This window comes from Pipistrellus kuhlii, unplaced genomic scaffold (assembly GCF_014108245.1).
Source record: "Pipistrellus kuhlii isolate mPipKuh1 unplaced genomic scaffold, mPipKuh1.p scaffold_m20_p_4, whole genome shotgun sequence".
Lineage (NCBI taxonomy): Eukaryota > Metazoa > Chordata > Mammalia > Chiroptera > Vespertilionidae > Pipistrellus > Pipistrellus kuhlii.
The window spans coordinates 38379759-38391133 of NW_023425540.1; the positions used below are offsets into that span (position 1 = coordinate 38379759).

Here is an 11375-nt window from a genome sequence, read left to right on the forward strand (position 1 = left end):
TTGCAGCTTTTCATCTAAAATTAAGAAGGCACGTTAAGGAAGATTACATGGAGGTAGGGGAAAGCAAAGTGGGAATTGAATTACAAAATGGTCAACAAGATTAAGAGCTCTCTAGAGGATGGTTAAGGCTTATTTCAAGGGTGTTAGCCTAGATACACAGAAACAAGGGACAGGGATTGCTTAAGGCAAAGATAAACCTTGTACTAAAAAGTTATGTTGGGGGTAACTATGACTACCCTCCAGTTAGGAATTTATAATCAGATCACCCTGTGAGGTTACTTTCCATTAAAGCCTTTTTTGTCCACAGTGTCAGATTTATGGAATTTGAATCTGAAGATAGTTTGGAGATCAACCAAGAGATAGATGGCCAACTCCACTTGACCTTGGCTGAATCCATGGGCCATAATAAAAAGTCACCCAAACAGTCCTTGTTGGGCCATGACCTGTTGCTGAGACTGGAAAACCAGGAGTAAAACAAAAAGAGGGCAGGACCCTGGCCTTGTTTTCCATCATACCGTCGTGGTTATGCCATGTCTCTGGGCTTGAAGACAGCTGCCTGCCCTCTGGCCCTTGGCCCATTCACATGGGAGGTCCAAGGAAGGAGCAGGCAGGGCTAATATCTGGGGGATTAGCTCCATCTGCCCTGAACTCAGCAGAAACCTCTCATCATTTTCTTCCCTGAGCCTTCTCCTGGTGCCTGACCTCCAGCAGACCTCATGCCTGCCTGGCCATGACATCAGGTACGATAAACATTTCCTCACTCCTGAGCAAAAGCAGTTTGGCTCTGTAGTAAGCCCTGTTACCCTATGTAAAACCAGTCTACACATTCTGACATAGGCTGGTCTGTGCTTTCCCAGTATAGCATGGTGCCAGTCTCTGTTGATCTCCAACGCATGTAATTTGAGCCAGAGGCCTTATTGATCCTTTTAACAGCTCTCTGAAAAGCCTTACATATTGCTTAAAAACAAACAAACCAATAGCCCACTTACATTGTAGGGTTTTATGTATGTGTGTGTGTGTGTGTGTGTGTGTGTGTGTGTGTGGTGTGTATGCGTGCATGCTTTATAGACAAGGGAAAGCAAAGCATGATGAATACTTATTTAGAAGTTTTAAGAATGTCCTTCTGGATTCTGTGTAAGCCAATCTGGCAGACAAGCTGCCCAGTATGTTTATGTGTATCAGTGATGTGTACAGAGCTTTACCCCATGATGAAATGGGAAGCATGCAGGACATTTCCTCACATGTCCTGCTGCCTGTGGACTCCTGGGGGCAAGCCCAGTCCTTTTTTCTTCTGCATTTTCAGTGTCTAGTCCAGAGCTTGCCAAAGAGTAGGTGCTCAACAGATGCTCTTTGAATGAATATAGTAACTCTATTTTCAGAATTCAATTATGACTGGATCAATTCTGGCCCATTGTCTCCTTGCTCCTTTATAGGAATGAGCTCATTGAATGTCCTTGCAGTCCCCAATAGCTCAGCTGTTACCTCATGTCAGCAAGTCAGAGCACACAAGTTCTGCCCGAGGCCCACTTGGACCTAATTTAATTCACTCCTTCCTCCCTCTTTCTTGTCTTCCTTCTTTCTTCCCTCCCTCTCTCTTTTCTGGTAGGATGACCAGTCATCTCTGTTCACCCACGTCTGTGGGTTTTCTCAGGCCACAGGGCTTTAAATGCTAAAACCAGGAAAATCCCAGCAAATCTAGGCAAGTTGGTCATTCTATTACCCTTTTCCCTTCCAGAAATAGTTAGTGAACTATTATATGGGCCCACCCTGGACTGGATCCTGGGGACATCAGGAACAAGATAAAGCTTCTACTGTCAGCAATCTCACAGACTAATGGGATGGAGATCCAACAGGCAAGATATTATAAAATACCAAGGAGAGGCACCTCAGCTGGAGGGTCAGAGGGAAGATGAGGTGGGATTAGACTTCTGCAGGTTGTGACATCAAAGAGCATCAGAGTCAGAAAGTCTGATTAGGAGGGGTGGAGGGAGGGGGAGGAGAGGATAGGAGGGATAAATGCTGATGGAATAAGGCTTGACTTGAGATGGTGAACAAACAATATAGTGTACAGATGAGGTGTGGACATGTGTACCTGAAACCCATATAATTTGTTAACCAGTGTTACCCCAATTAATTAGATAAAAAGTAAAAGAAGAAGAAAGTCTGATTAGTCAAATACACCCAGTGCTGGTCAGGGAAACTAGCATTTCCATTATTTCCTGAAGGGATGGGAGGTTACTCTATATCAGTACCCACTACGCAGTGCTTGCTGTAGAGCAGAGATCAACAGAGACTGGCAGTGTCACCTATGGTGCACCATGCTATACTGAAAAAGCACAGACAGCCTATGTCAGAATGTGTTGACTGGTTTTACCTAGGGTAACAGAGCTTACTACAGAGCCAGATTGCTTTTGCTCAGGAGTGAGGAAATGTTCATTGTACTTCCATCCCTGCTCACCAGCTTCAGCCCTCCCTTGCATACCCTCCATCCCTCTTTCCCACATTCAAAGCAAATATAAGCATGGATCTTGGCCAGGTCACAAGACAGGTGGTCATTTAAATTCCATCCTTATCAAACCTCAAACCTTGATTGCCACCACATTTAGAATCCAGAGCCTGAGGAAGCTCAAGGTGGGGGATCACTGGTGTCTTTTATGGTGCTGCACAAAGGGTTCAAGGAGAAAGCAAAAGATGGTGAGCTCCTTTCTGTAGCGAACATGTTCCTCCTTCAGTAGAGAGGGTGCTCTCCCTCCAGGAGCCTCCCTTTCACTTTTCTTGCTAGCTCAGTTCCTTTGCAATTTACTGTAGAACATCTTCCTGCCACATGTTTTCACCTAGAGTCCACCTCAGTGTCAGGAGTCTGTTTTCATGGATTTAGTAATTCGTTAATTATTGATTATGTATTCAATAACTAATATTGATCATTCATTAATAGTAGGATGGTTAGTGGTATCATCCTACTACTATAAGGGAGAGAAAATCCTATACCAAAGGGGACAACACAGGTAGCTTCTTTCTCCTTCTGAAATATTTTCAGTTATGTTTGAAAGTGGAAGGACAATAAAGGAAAAGAGTATGTTGAAATCTTTAGGAAACAGGTTTAGCCACCAAGACTAAAGCATAAAAGGATAGAATGAAAGCCCCCTACACCCCTGGTGGAGTGCTACATCAAGGTTAAAGTGCCTTCTGATGAAAATGCTCAAATTAGCTTTATGATGATGAGTTCAAGGACCATGTTGATGATGAAGATACAAAGGAGGAAGATGCTAACTGTAATTATGTGATCTGAGTGTCTGACCAAATGCTATATGTGATTTGAGTTGGTTACTGAAAGCTTTGTACTGGAATGAACAACAATTTCATAACAATTGGCATTTTTGATTGATTGGTAACAGCTGTTTAAACTGAGTCAAGATGGATTCTGGGGTTGTATCCAGGATGATCTATTCTACAGACAAGGCAATGATCAATCAGTGATGTCAGAGGTAGCCAAGAAGGTGTGGGGGTGAGTATTTCAGATATTCACCATCTGCACAGCTGCCACTATGGTTTGCTTGCATCTCTCCTCATTCCACAGAAGTTGAGTCACCAAAGCTACTTTATTTTGTATTGTGTTATTTATGAGAGTGTCATAAGTGATTGGTCACCCTTTATTGTTCTCCTAAACACCAGGCATACTGCCGGGCCTGTAGGCTGCCTTTCTCTAATACCTCAGAAGAACAAGGAAAGTGACTTTTCTAAGAGTAACCTTGCATCCCAGCACCCATCCTTCTCCCTGCTTCCTGTGGGGGCCCAGACAGATTTGGAGTAACTGGGCTGATGTCATGATGATTTCAAGTGATTTGGCCCAGAGACAGCACCTACTCCCTGAACAATATCCATGAAAACTTAACACAGTAACTTGAGTGAGTCCCGTTTTTCCCTGGTGTGATTTGCAGATGTTGGGATGGAAGCTCGCCAGGGCTGCCCTCTGAAATGGAACTTGCAAGAAACAGCAGCTCTGTTCACCTGAATGCAAGCAAGGTGTCCAAAGAAATCGAAATAGCAGCTTAGGCAAGGAAGACAGAAAATTTACTTTATGGAAAGATTTAAAGTCACAGTATATCATTTTTTAGTTGAGAGAAGGAAGGGAGTGTCAGCAGTTTGCATCTCAGGTCACAGAACTAGTGTGACTGAGGCAGGACTTGTGTCTTCTAGCCATTCCTAGGAAGTGCTCTCTCCACCTCATCCTGCCCTTATGAACTGGAGGTAGGTCATGTAAGTTATATTTTATCATACATTCAAAGGTGTTTTTTTTTAAGGTGGAAAAACTAAAGAGTAGAGGGCAGTGGAGACAAAAAGAAATGGGAAAAGACATGCCCAGAGTGCCACATATGCCCACAAATTATTAGAGTAACAGCCCCAGAGTGTGGCTATTTACTTATTTATTTAGGAGGATGTGTCTTTTTAGAATATAAAGGTGTGGTGATGTTTTCTGATATAAGCAGAAATATGGGTGGTACTTCTCCTGGGAACTGGTGACCTTGGGGTTAAAATCTGGGCCAGCTCTGGCTGAAAACTAGGGATATAAATGCCTTTGATGCTATAATGTTTAACTTCCAGAACTAAGCAATTACTCTGGCTTCAGCTCTTTCTTTATAATAATGAACAAAATGATGGAAGATAACATAGATTACAAAGAGTAAGAAAACATGGCAAGAGAGACCCCAAAGTCCCAGCCCTTTAACAGCACATTCAAATCACTTAGACAGAGCTCTAAACCCATGATGCCCAGGCTTCACCCCAAACCAGTTGAATCAGAACCACTGGAGGTGGGACCCAAGCATCAATGCTTAAAGCCCCCAGGAGTTTCTAGCGATTGTAACCATGGTCAAGAACCCCAGTTTAAGAGAGTCATCCAAAAAGACTGTCTTAGGAAGATGCACCGCAAGAACATCCGCTCCCTGGCCGCCCTTTTGCCTTAATTAATCTTTATTCCTAATGAAATATTTTGAGGGCTGGGAAAGGGTACTAAGTCCCCTAATTCATGTAGTTTGGGCCTCACTGCCTCACACAGGAGCGATCACCTGAGGGAACACACTTGCTCTTATGAACCCCTCAGGCTGCCTTCTTCTTCCAAAGAAAAATGCAGGGACATTTGAAAGGACAGCCATGCAGAAAGCTATAGCAATCACAGGGACAAATCACCTTCCAAAGGCCATCTCAGACTGAGTCCAGATGAGGAATATCTCCCTTTGTAAATGATCTGAATGAAGCTGTGAGAATTCCAGGACAAGATTTTGCGTGGCCATGTCCCCTGCTATTGCTGACCCTGGGACCCCTTGGCTTCCCTGCCTTGCCCAGCCTGTTAGAGTATCAGCTCCAGAGGGGTTTCTTCATTCTTAACTTTGCATCCTATACAATGTACAGTTTAGCACCTACCCAGCGCATAGTAGAAACTAAACAAATGTTGGTGGAATGGGCAATTAGAATGTTGCTGGTGTTGTCAGGGACTGTATGGGTTAAATTCCCTGCCACCCCAGAAAACCAGGTCCAGTCTCCTGTGTGTTGAGGGGTAGGTGGGAAAGCCCTTTGTGAACAGAGGGCCCAGGGGAGGCACTTCCACTCTCCTTCCATGATCTTTCCGAATCAGGGCAAGAGGGAGGAGACATGACTAGAGCTCATCTGGAGGTGACATTTAAGATCATGACATTTGGAGACACTGGAGCTGGAAGACTGAGAGCAGAAGGAGGTCAAATGGTCTTATCTCATCCTTTAGGGTAAGGCCAACTATTTGGGGTCAGTTGAGGGGCCATAGCACCAGATGTCACTGCTTCCCAGAAAACATAGTTTATGATTAAGTGAGCTTTAATGATGCTGAAATCCTTTCTAGAAAGCCTGAGTCCTTCTGAAACAGAATGTCCAACTGGGCCTGAGGACTGGGTATTTCTATTGGCGAGAAGGCTCTTATTTCTTCCAAAGCAGAAGGTCCTGAGTAAGGGTTTGGAGCCCTTCTGGAATTTGGAAAACCTGCCACATTCTGAATAAAGCATCCTGTAATTAAGAAACAATTACTTGGAAGCATACCTCTCCATTGCAGTCTAGCTCCCCCTTCCCCCCGCCCCCAATGACATACAAAAAGTTTCCAATCTGTGTCTCCCATGCTCTGTTGTTATAAATTAATCATATTCTGAGGTAGAGCTTGGAGCCTGGCTTGGCCTTCACTGTCAGCGAGAGGATGCAGGTCTATTGGGTCAGGGCATTGCAGAGATAGGTCAGGGCGTTAGAGGCTTTGGCCGCCAGTGCTGGTGATTAGGTTAGAATCAGTTGGACAAATGGATTATGCTTGGCTGAATGGGCTCATTTGCTCAAAGGGAAATAAAAGACTACTTTAATCACGACTAAGCTGCATCTCCCAGCCAGGCAGCCCTCATCAGTGCCCAAGAATGTCTTTTTTGGGAGCCTAGGCCCAGCTCTGCTGGATGGGGCTGTGCACCTGCACTGGAGCAGAATATGGTCAGAAGATGGAGGCCAAGGAAGACAAAACCCTGGTCAACTGCTGTTGTTTCCCAAAGATTCCAGTTTTGTGACATGAAATGCACCTCTCCTGTAGACCAGGTAACTGCTGCAGCCCAGTTTATGAACCTAGGCATTTTCAAGCATGTCAAGTGGCTACCAAGAAATATAGGTATGGTTAATCCAGGAGTTGGACTATGTTTGGATTAATCGTGACTTCTTAATTCTCTATCACCTTATAGGGTGGCTGGCTGGCCCTTTCCTTCCATCAATAGTGAATAAAGAAACCTTGCAGATGAGACCTTTGAGAAACAATCAATACTATTTATTCCTTCTGGCTGGGGAAATTTGGAAGGGCAAACTGATCTCCATAGTCAAGAGGAAATGGGACTTAGATCAAAATTCCTCAAATCTGATTTCACCTTAGACTTGAATTGGGGGTGGAGGTCAGGGCATGGGTTAATAATATTAATGCCTGAGCTTTACCCAGATATTTATCATTTATTTGTCTAGGGTGAGGTTCAGGCAGGAGTGATGAACCTAAAGCTCCTCAGGTGATGGTACTGTGTGGCCAGAGTTGACAAAGAACCTCTGATTTCAGCTAAAAGGAAATGTATAGGTACGCATGTGTTTCCTATCTCTCTAATCTATATTAATAAATTAGACGGGGTAGACCAGACGTCCTTCCGGACAAAGTCACAGTGGTGGGGGCTGAGGCAGAGGTGGGTAGGGACGATCAGGCTGGCAGGGGAGAGTGGTTAGTGGTGATTGGGCAGGCAGGCAGAGGTGGTTAGAGATCAGGCAGGCAGGTAGATGCAGTTAGGAGCCAGCAGTCCTGGATTGTGAGAGGGATGTCCTGGGGTTGAGCCTAAACTGGCAGCCAGACATCCCCTGAGGGGTCCCAGATTGGAGAGGGTGCAGGCTGGGCTGAGGGCTTCCTCCCCATCCTGGGAATGTATTTCATGCACCAGACTTCTAGTTAGATAATAAACTCCTAAAGAGCAAGGACAGTGCCATATGTTTTGGCATCTTTTTCCTCAGAGTTTAATAGAATGCATGCAGTATACAGTGGGTTCTCAATAAGTATTTAAATATAAATTCTTGAATGCATAGGCAAGCAGTATAGTTCCTTTAGAAATCTCATCTATCTGAGGCAGCAACTACCATTTTAAACATGCTGCACTGCAGAGGCCCTTTTAAGGACAAATGAGCCAGCTAGACCTGCCACAATTCACTCAGCACCATTTTAACCACTTTAAAAATGTCTAGATGGAAAACCTCCACAATATAAAGGTAGAAGGTGTCTAAGGTTTTTTTCTCTCTTTTCTTTTTTGTTTGTTTGTCAAATCTCTGATAAGAAAAAACAAAGTAGTCTTATTTTTAGACATATTGTCAGACAAGACAGTAGTGTCACTTGTCTAAACACTTCTGAAAGCATCCTCTGCAATTATCCCCTGATACATCATTATAATTCAAGCTCCTTGTCTGAGCACTTCATTTTGATAAAGAAGGAAACTAAGAAAATCATGGAAAAATAGAGAGGTAAGCAAGAAGACTACATCAAGAAAGGATGGCACTGGAGTTTAGATTGAACCTTCCATTACAAGCTTTCTTTACTACATAACACTGTTGTCTATGGATTGAATCATTAAAATCAACTTAAAAGAAGCCTAGGGGAGCACTTTGGATTTTAGAAAGTAGCCAACACAACACGGAAAGATTATCCTATATAATGAAAGGCTAATATGCAAATTGACCGAACAGTGGAATGACCAATCACTATAACGTGCACTGACTACCAAGGGGCAATACTCAACGTAGGAACTGCCTCCTGGTGGTCAGTATACTCCTATAGGGGGAGCTCCGCTCAGCCAGAAGCCAAGCGCATGGCTGGCGAGCACAGCAGTGGTGGCGGGAGTGCTAAGGATGTCCGACTGCCAGCGTAGGACATCCCCCCCGAGGGCTCCCAGACTGTGAGAAGGGTGCAGGCTGGGCTGAGGTACCCAACCCCCTCCAAGTGCACGAATTTCATACACCGGGCCTCTGGTGAATCAATAATTTAATTAGGAGACTAGATAGAGCTTCACAATTAAGTGCTTACAATTATTGTTAAAAGTAGATTTCTTGACTTTCTTTCCTTTATTCCTTTCTCTCGCTCCCCCCTCCTTCCCTCCCTTCTAATAAACACTAACTGAGCTGAAAAGAAAATCTCACAGTCTTCACATTCCCTCCAAGAGGTCATGACTTCATAGGGCAGGCAAAAAATGGCAGCAGCAGCCCTGACAAAGAGTGGGTGTGAGGACCCCAAAGGGAAGGAGCTTGGAGGAAATGCTGCACTCCCAGAGGGGAAGGGAAGGGTCATCAATGCACCCAGAATAGGTTCTCGGAGTCTGGAAGGACATCTAAGGTCAGTTTGTCCAGAGCTCTCGTATCCTTAGCCAATCAGTGATTGTGTGACCTTTCTTAAGTATCTGCTGTCATTCCACGGCCAGATAGCTCTGGCACCCTTAAGACAAGCAACAGACAAAGTTCTGTGTCAGTCAGTATGAACCAGACTCCCTATAAGAGGCACAAAATGGACAATTGGGCCAAAGCAAAAAATATAATTTAATCACTCATAAAACTGAGATGTCTGGCTTCTGGCAAGGATGGGTGGAGGGGCTCAAATGACACCATCAGGAATATTCTGCCCTCTCTCATCTTTGCTTCCCTCCACCAGGCAGGCAAGATAGCCTCCTGCAGCTCAAAGATCCTATCAGCCCAAGAAGAGACAATCTCTTCTGTTAGTCTTGGACAATTCTCATTGCCCAGCTTGAGTCAGGGCTGATCCCCAAACTAAGAGAAAAGGAATAATTAAGGAAAACTTCAAGTTTTCAGACTGGAAACACCACAAATTAAGAGATAGTGAAAGAGCACTGGATTTGGAAAACAGAGCAATTGTAAAGGCAGACTGTGGTTTTAGATAAGTCAGAGGTATTGGTGTGACTCTGGTGAAGAATCGGGGAGGGAATGGTTAGAAAAATAACGGTGGGGATTTGTGAAACTGGAATTGGAGGTGAGAATTTGGATCAGTCTACAGAAGTGGGAATTGGAGCAACAGAATTGGTTGTATTCAATAAGGAAAAGTGAGTAAAAGCTGGGGAGGGCTCTGGAGGGGTGAGTTGTGAGCTATAAACATTCTGCAAGTGAAAGTTTATATTATTAGCACAGGATTTCATGTAGGAGAAAACAAGAAACCAGTGACGCTCTCTCGGGCCCTCATTTCCAAGATGACCAAGAAAAGAAGGAATAACGGTCCTGCCAAAAAAGGCCGAGGCCATGTGCAGCCTTTTCATTGCACCAGCTGCATCCAGTGCGTGCCCAAGGACAAGGCCATTAAGAAATTTGTCATTCGAAACATAGTAGGGGCTGCAATCAGTAGGGACATCTCTGAAGTGAGTGTCTTCGACACCTGTGTGCTTCCCAAGCTGTATTGAAGCTGCATCACTGTGTGAGCTGTGCCATTCACAGCAAGGTGGTCAGGAAGCATTATCATGAAGCCTGGAAGGACCGAACACCCCGATTTAGACCTGCGGGTGCTGCCCCATGACCAAAGCCCATGTAAGAAGCTAAGTCCTTAAGAAGTGAAGAAAAGTTCTCTGGGGAGGAAATAAATGGAAACTGTAATTTTAAAAAAAGAAGGAAAGAAACCAGTGAAGGAGAAAGAGAATGTGTGAGGGAAATGGATCACAATAATTATAAGTAGACAATATTTTTTCAAGTGATAAAAAAAACACCTCTGTTTATATTGGTTTATTTATTTTTTAAATTAAAAATTAGTATTTTGACTCATTTAACAGAGTAGTCCAGGTTCAGACACATTTGGCATCTCAAAGGCTTTGGGATTTATTTATTCTTTCATCCTATTCTGCTTTCCTAGAGCAGAACCTTCTTCCTGAGCTCCATTCTATCTTATCTATCAGGAAGAGCAATTCTCACCCCTCCCCTCACCACACACACACACACACACACACACACAATGAAGGAATCTGAGTTCATCTGTTTGGTGTAGCTGCCATTATTTACTTATTTTAAAGCAGATCGCTGAAGGCAACAGATGTTTAGATAAGTCAATACCCATCTCTGGAGTTAGGCATGGAGGCATCCAAACCATATGGGCTGATAATTAGAGAAAGGTGGTTTCCTAGGGCAGTGTCTGCAAACTAAGGCTCTGGAGCCACATGTGGCTCTTTGGCCCCTTGAGTGTTCTAACACCACTTCTTCAAAATAGACTCGCCCAGGCCAAAAACCAACTTCTGCGCATGGGCCACAAAGTTTCAATCACACTGGACGTGCACCCCTGCACATGGTATTTTGTGCAAGAGCCACACTCAAGGGGCCAAAGAGCCACATGTGTCTCTCAAGCCGCAGTTTGCTGACCACTGTCCTAGGGGAATATGGGATGCTGTTCACAGACGAAGGTGAAATGGATACAGCAAGAAACCCAGGGAAGAATGTCAAGTAGGGTGATAGTCAACACTGTCACATGACCCAGAGATTGATGAGAATGGGATGGGCATGAATGGGCATCTGTGGCTTAGTCATTTGTTTCTTTAAAGATCAGAAAAATGGGAGAAAAATACATTTCAGTGGGTGAAGAGGTGAGTGGGGTTAGAAACACCATAAAGGCAGGGATTTGATATTTTAAAAAAGACTCTCAGTGAAAGGAAGCATAGAGAATACACTAATCCAATTCCTGCCGAGTTCTAGGTGCTGAGAGCACTGAGATGAATAGTTCACCTCAAAGAAGCTTAAAGCTTGGAAGGGAAAGAGAGAATTGTCAATGAATACTATTTTACAGAGAAGGAATACTTAATGATCTCAAGGTTGCAGGGTGGGAA

General features: G+C 44.1%; 1 pseudogene; it reads left to right on the plus strand.

The window, feature by feature from the left end:
- Window positions 1-9745: 9745 nt before the first annotated feature.
- Window positions 9746-10172, plus strand: LOC118703543 (annotated as a pseudogene).
- Window positions 10173-11375: the final 1203 nt, after the last annotated feature.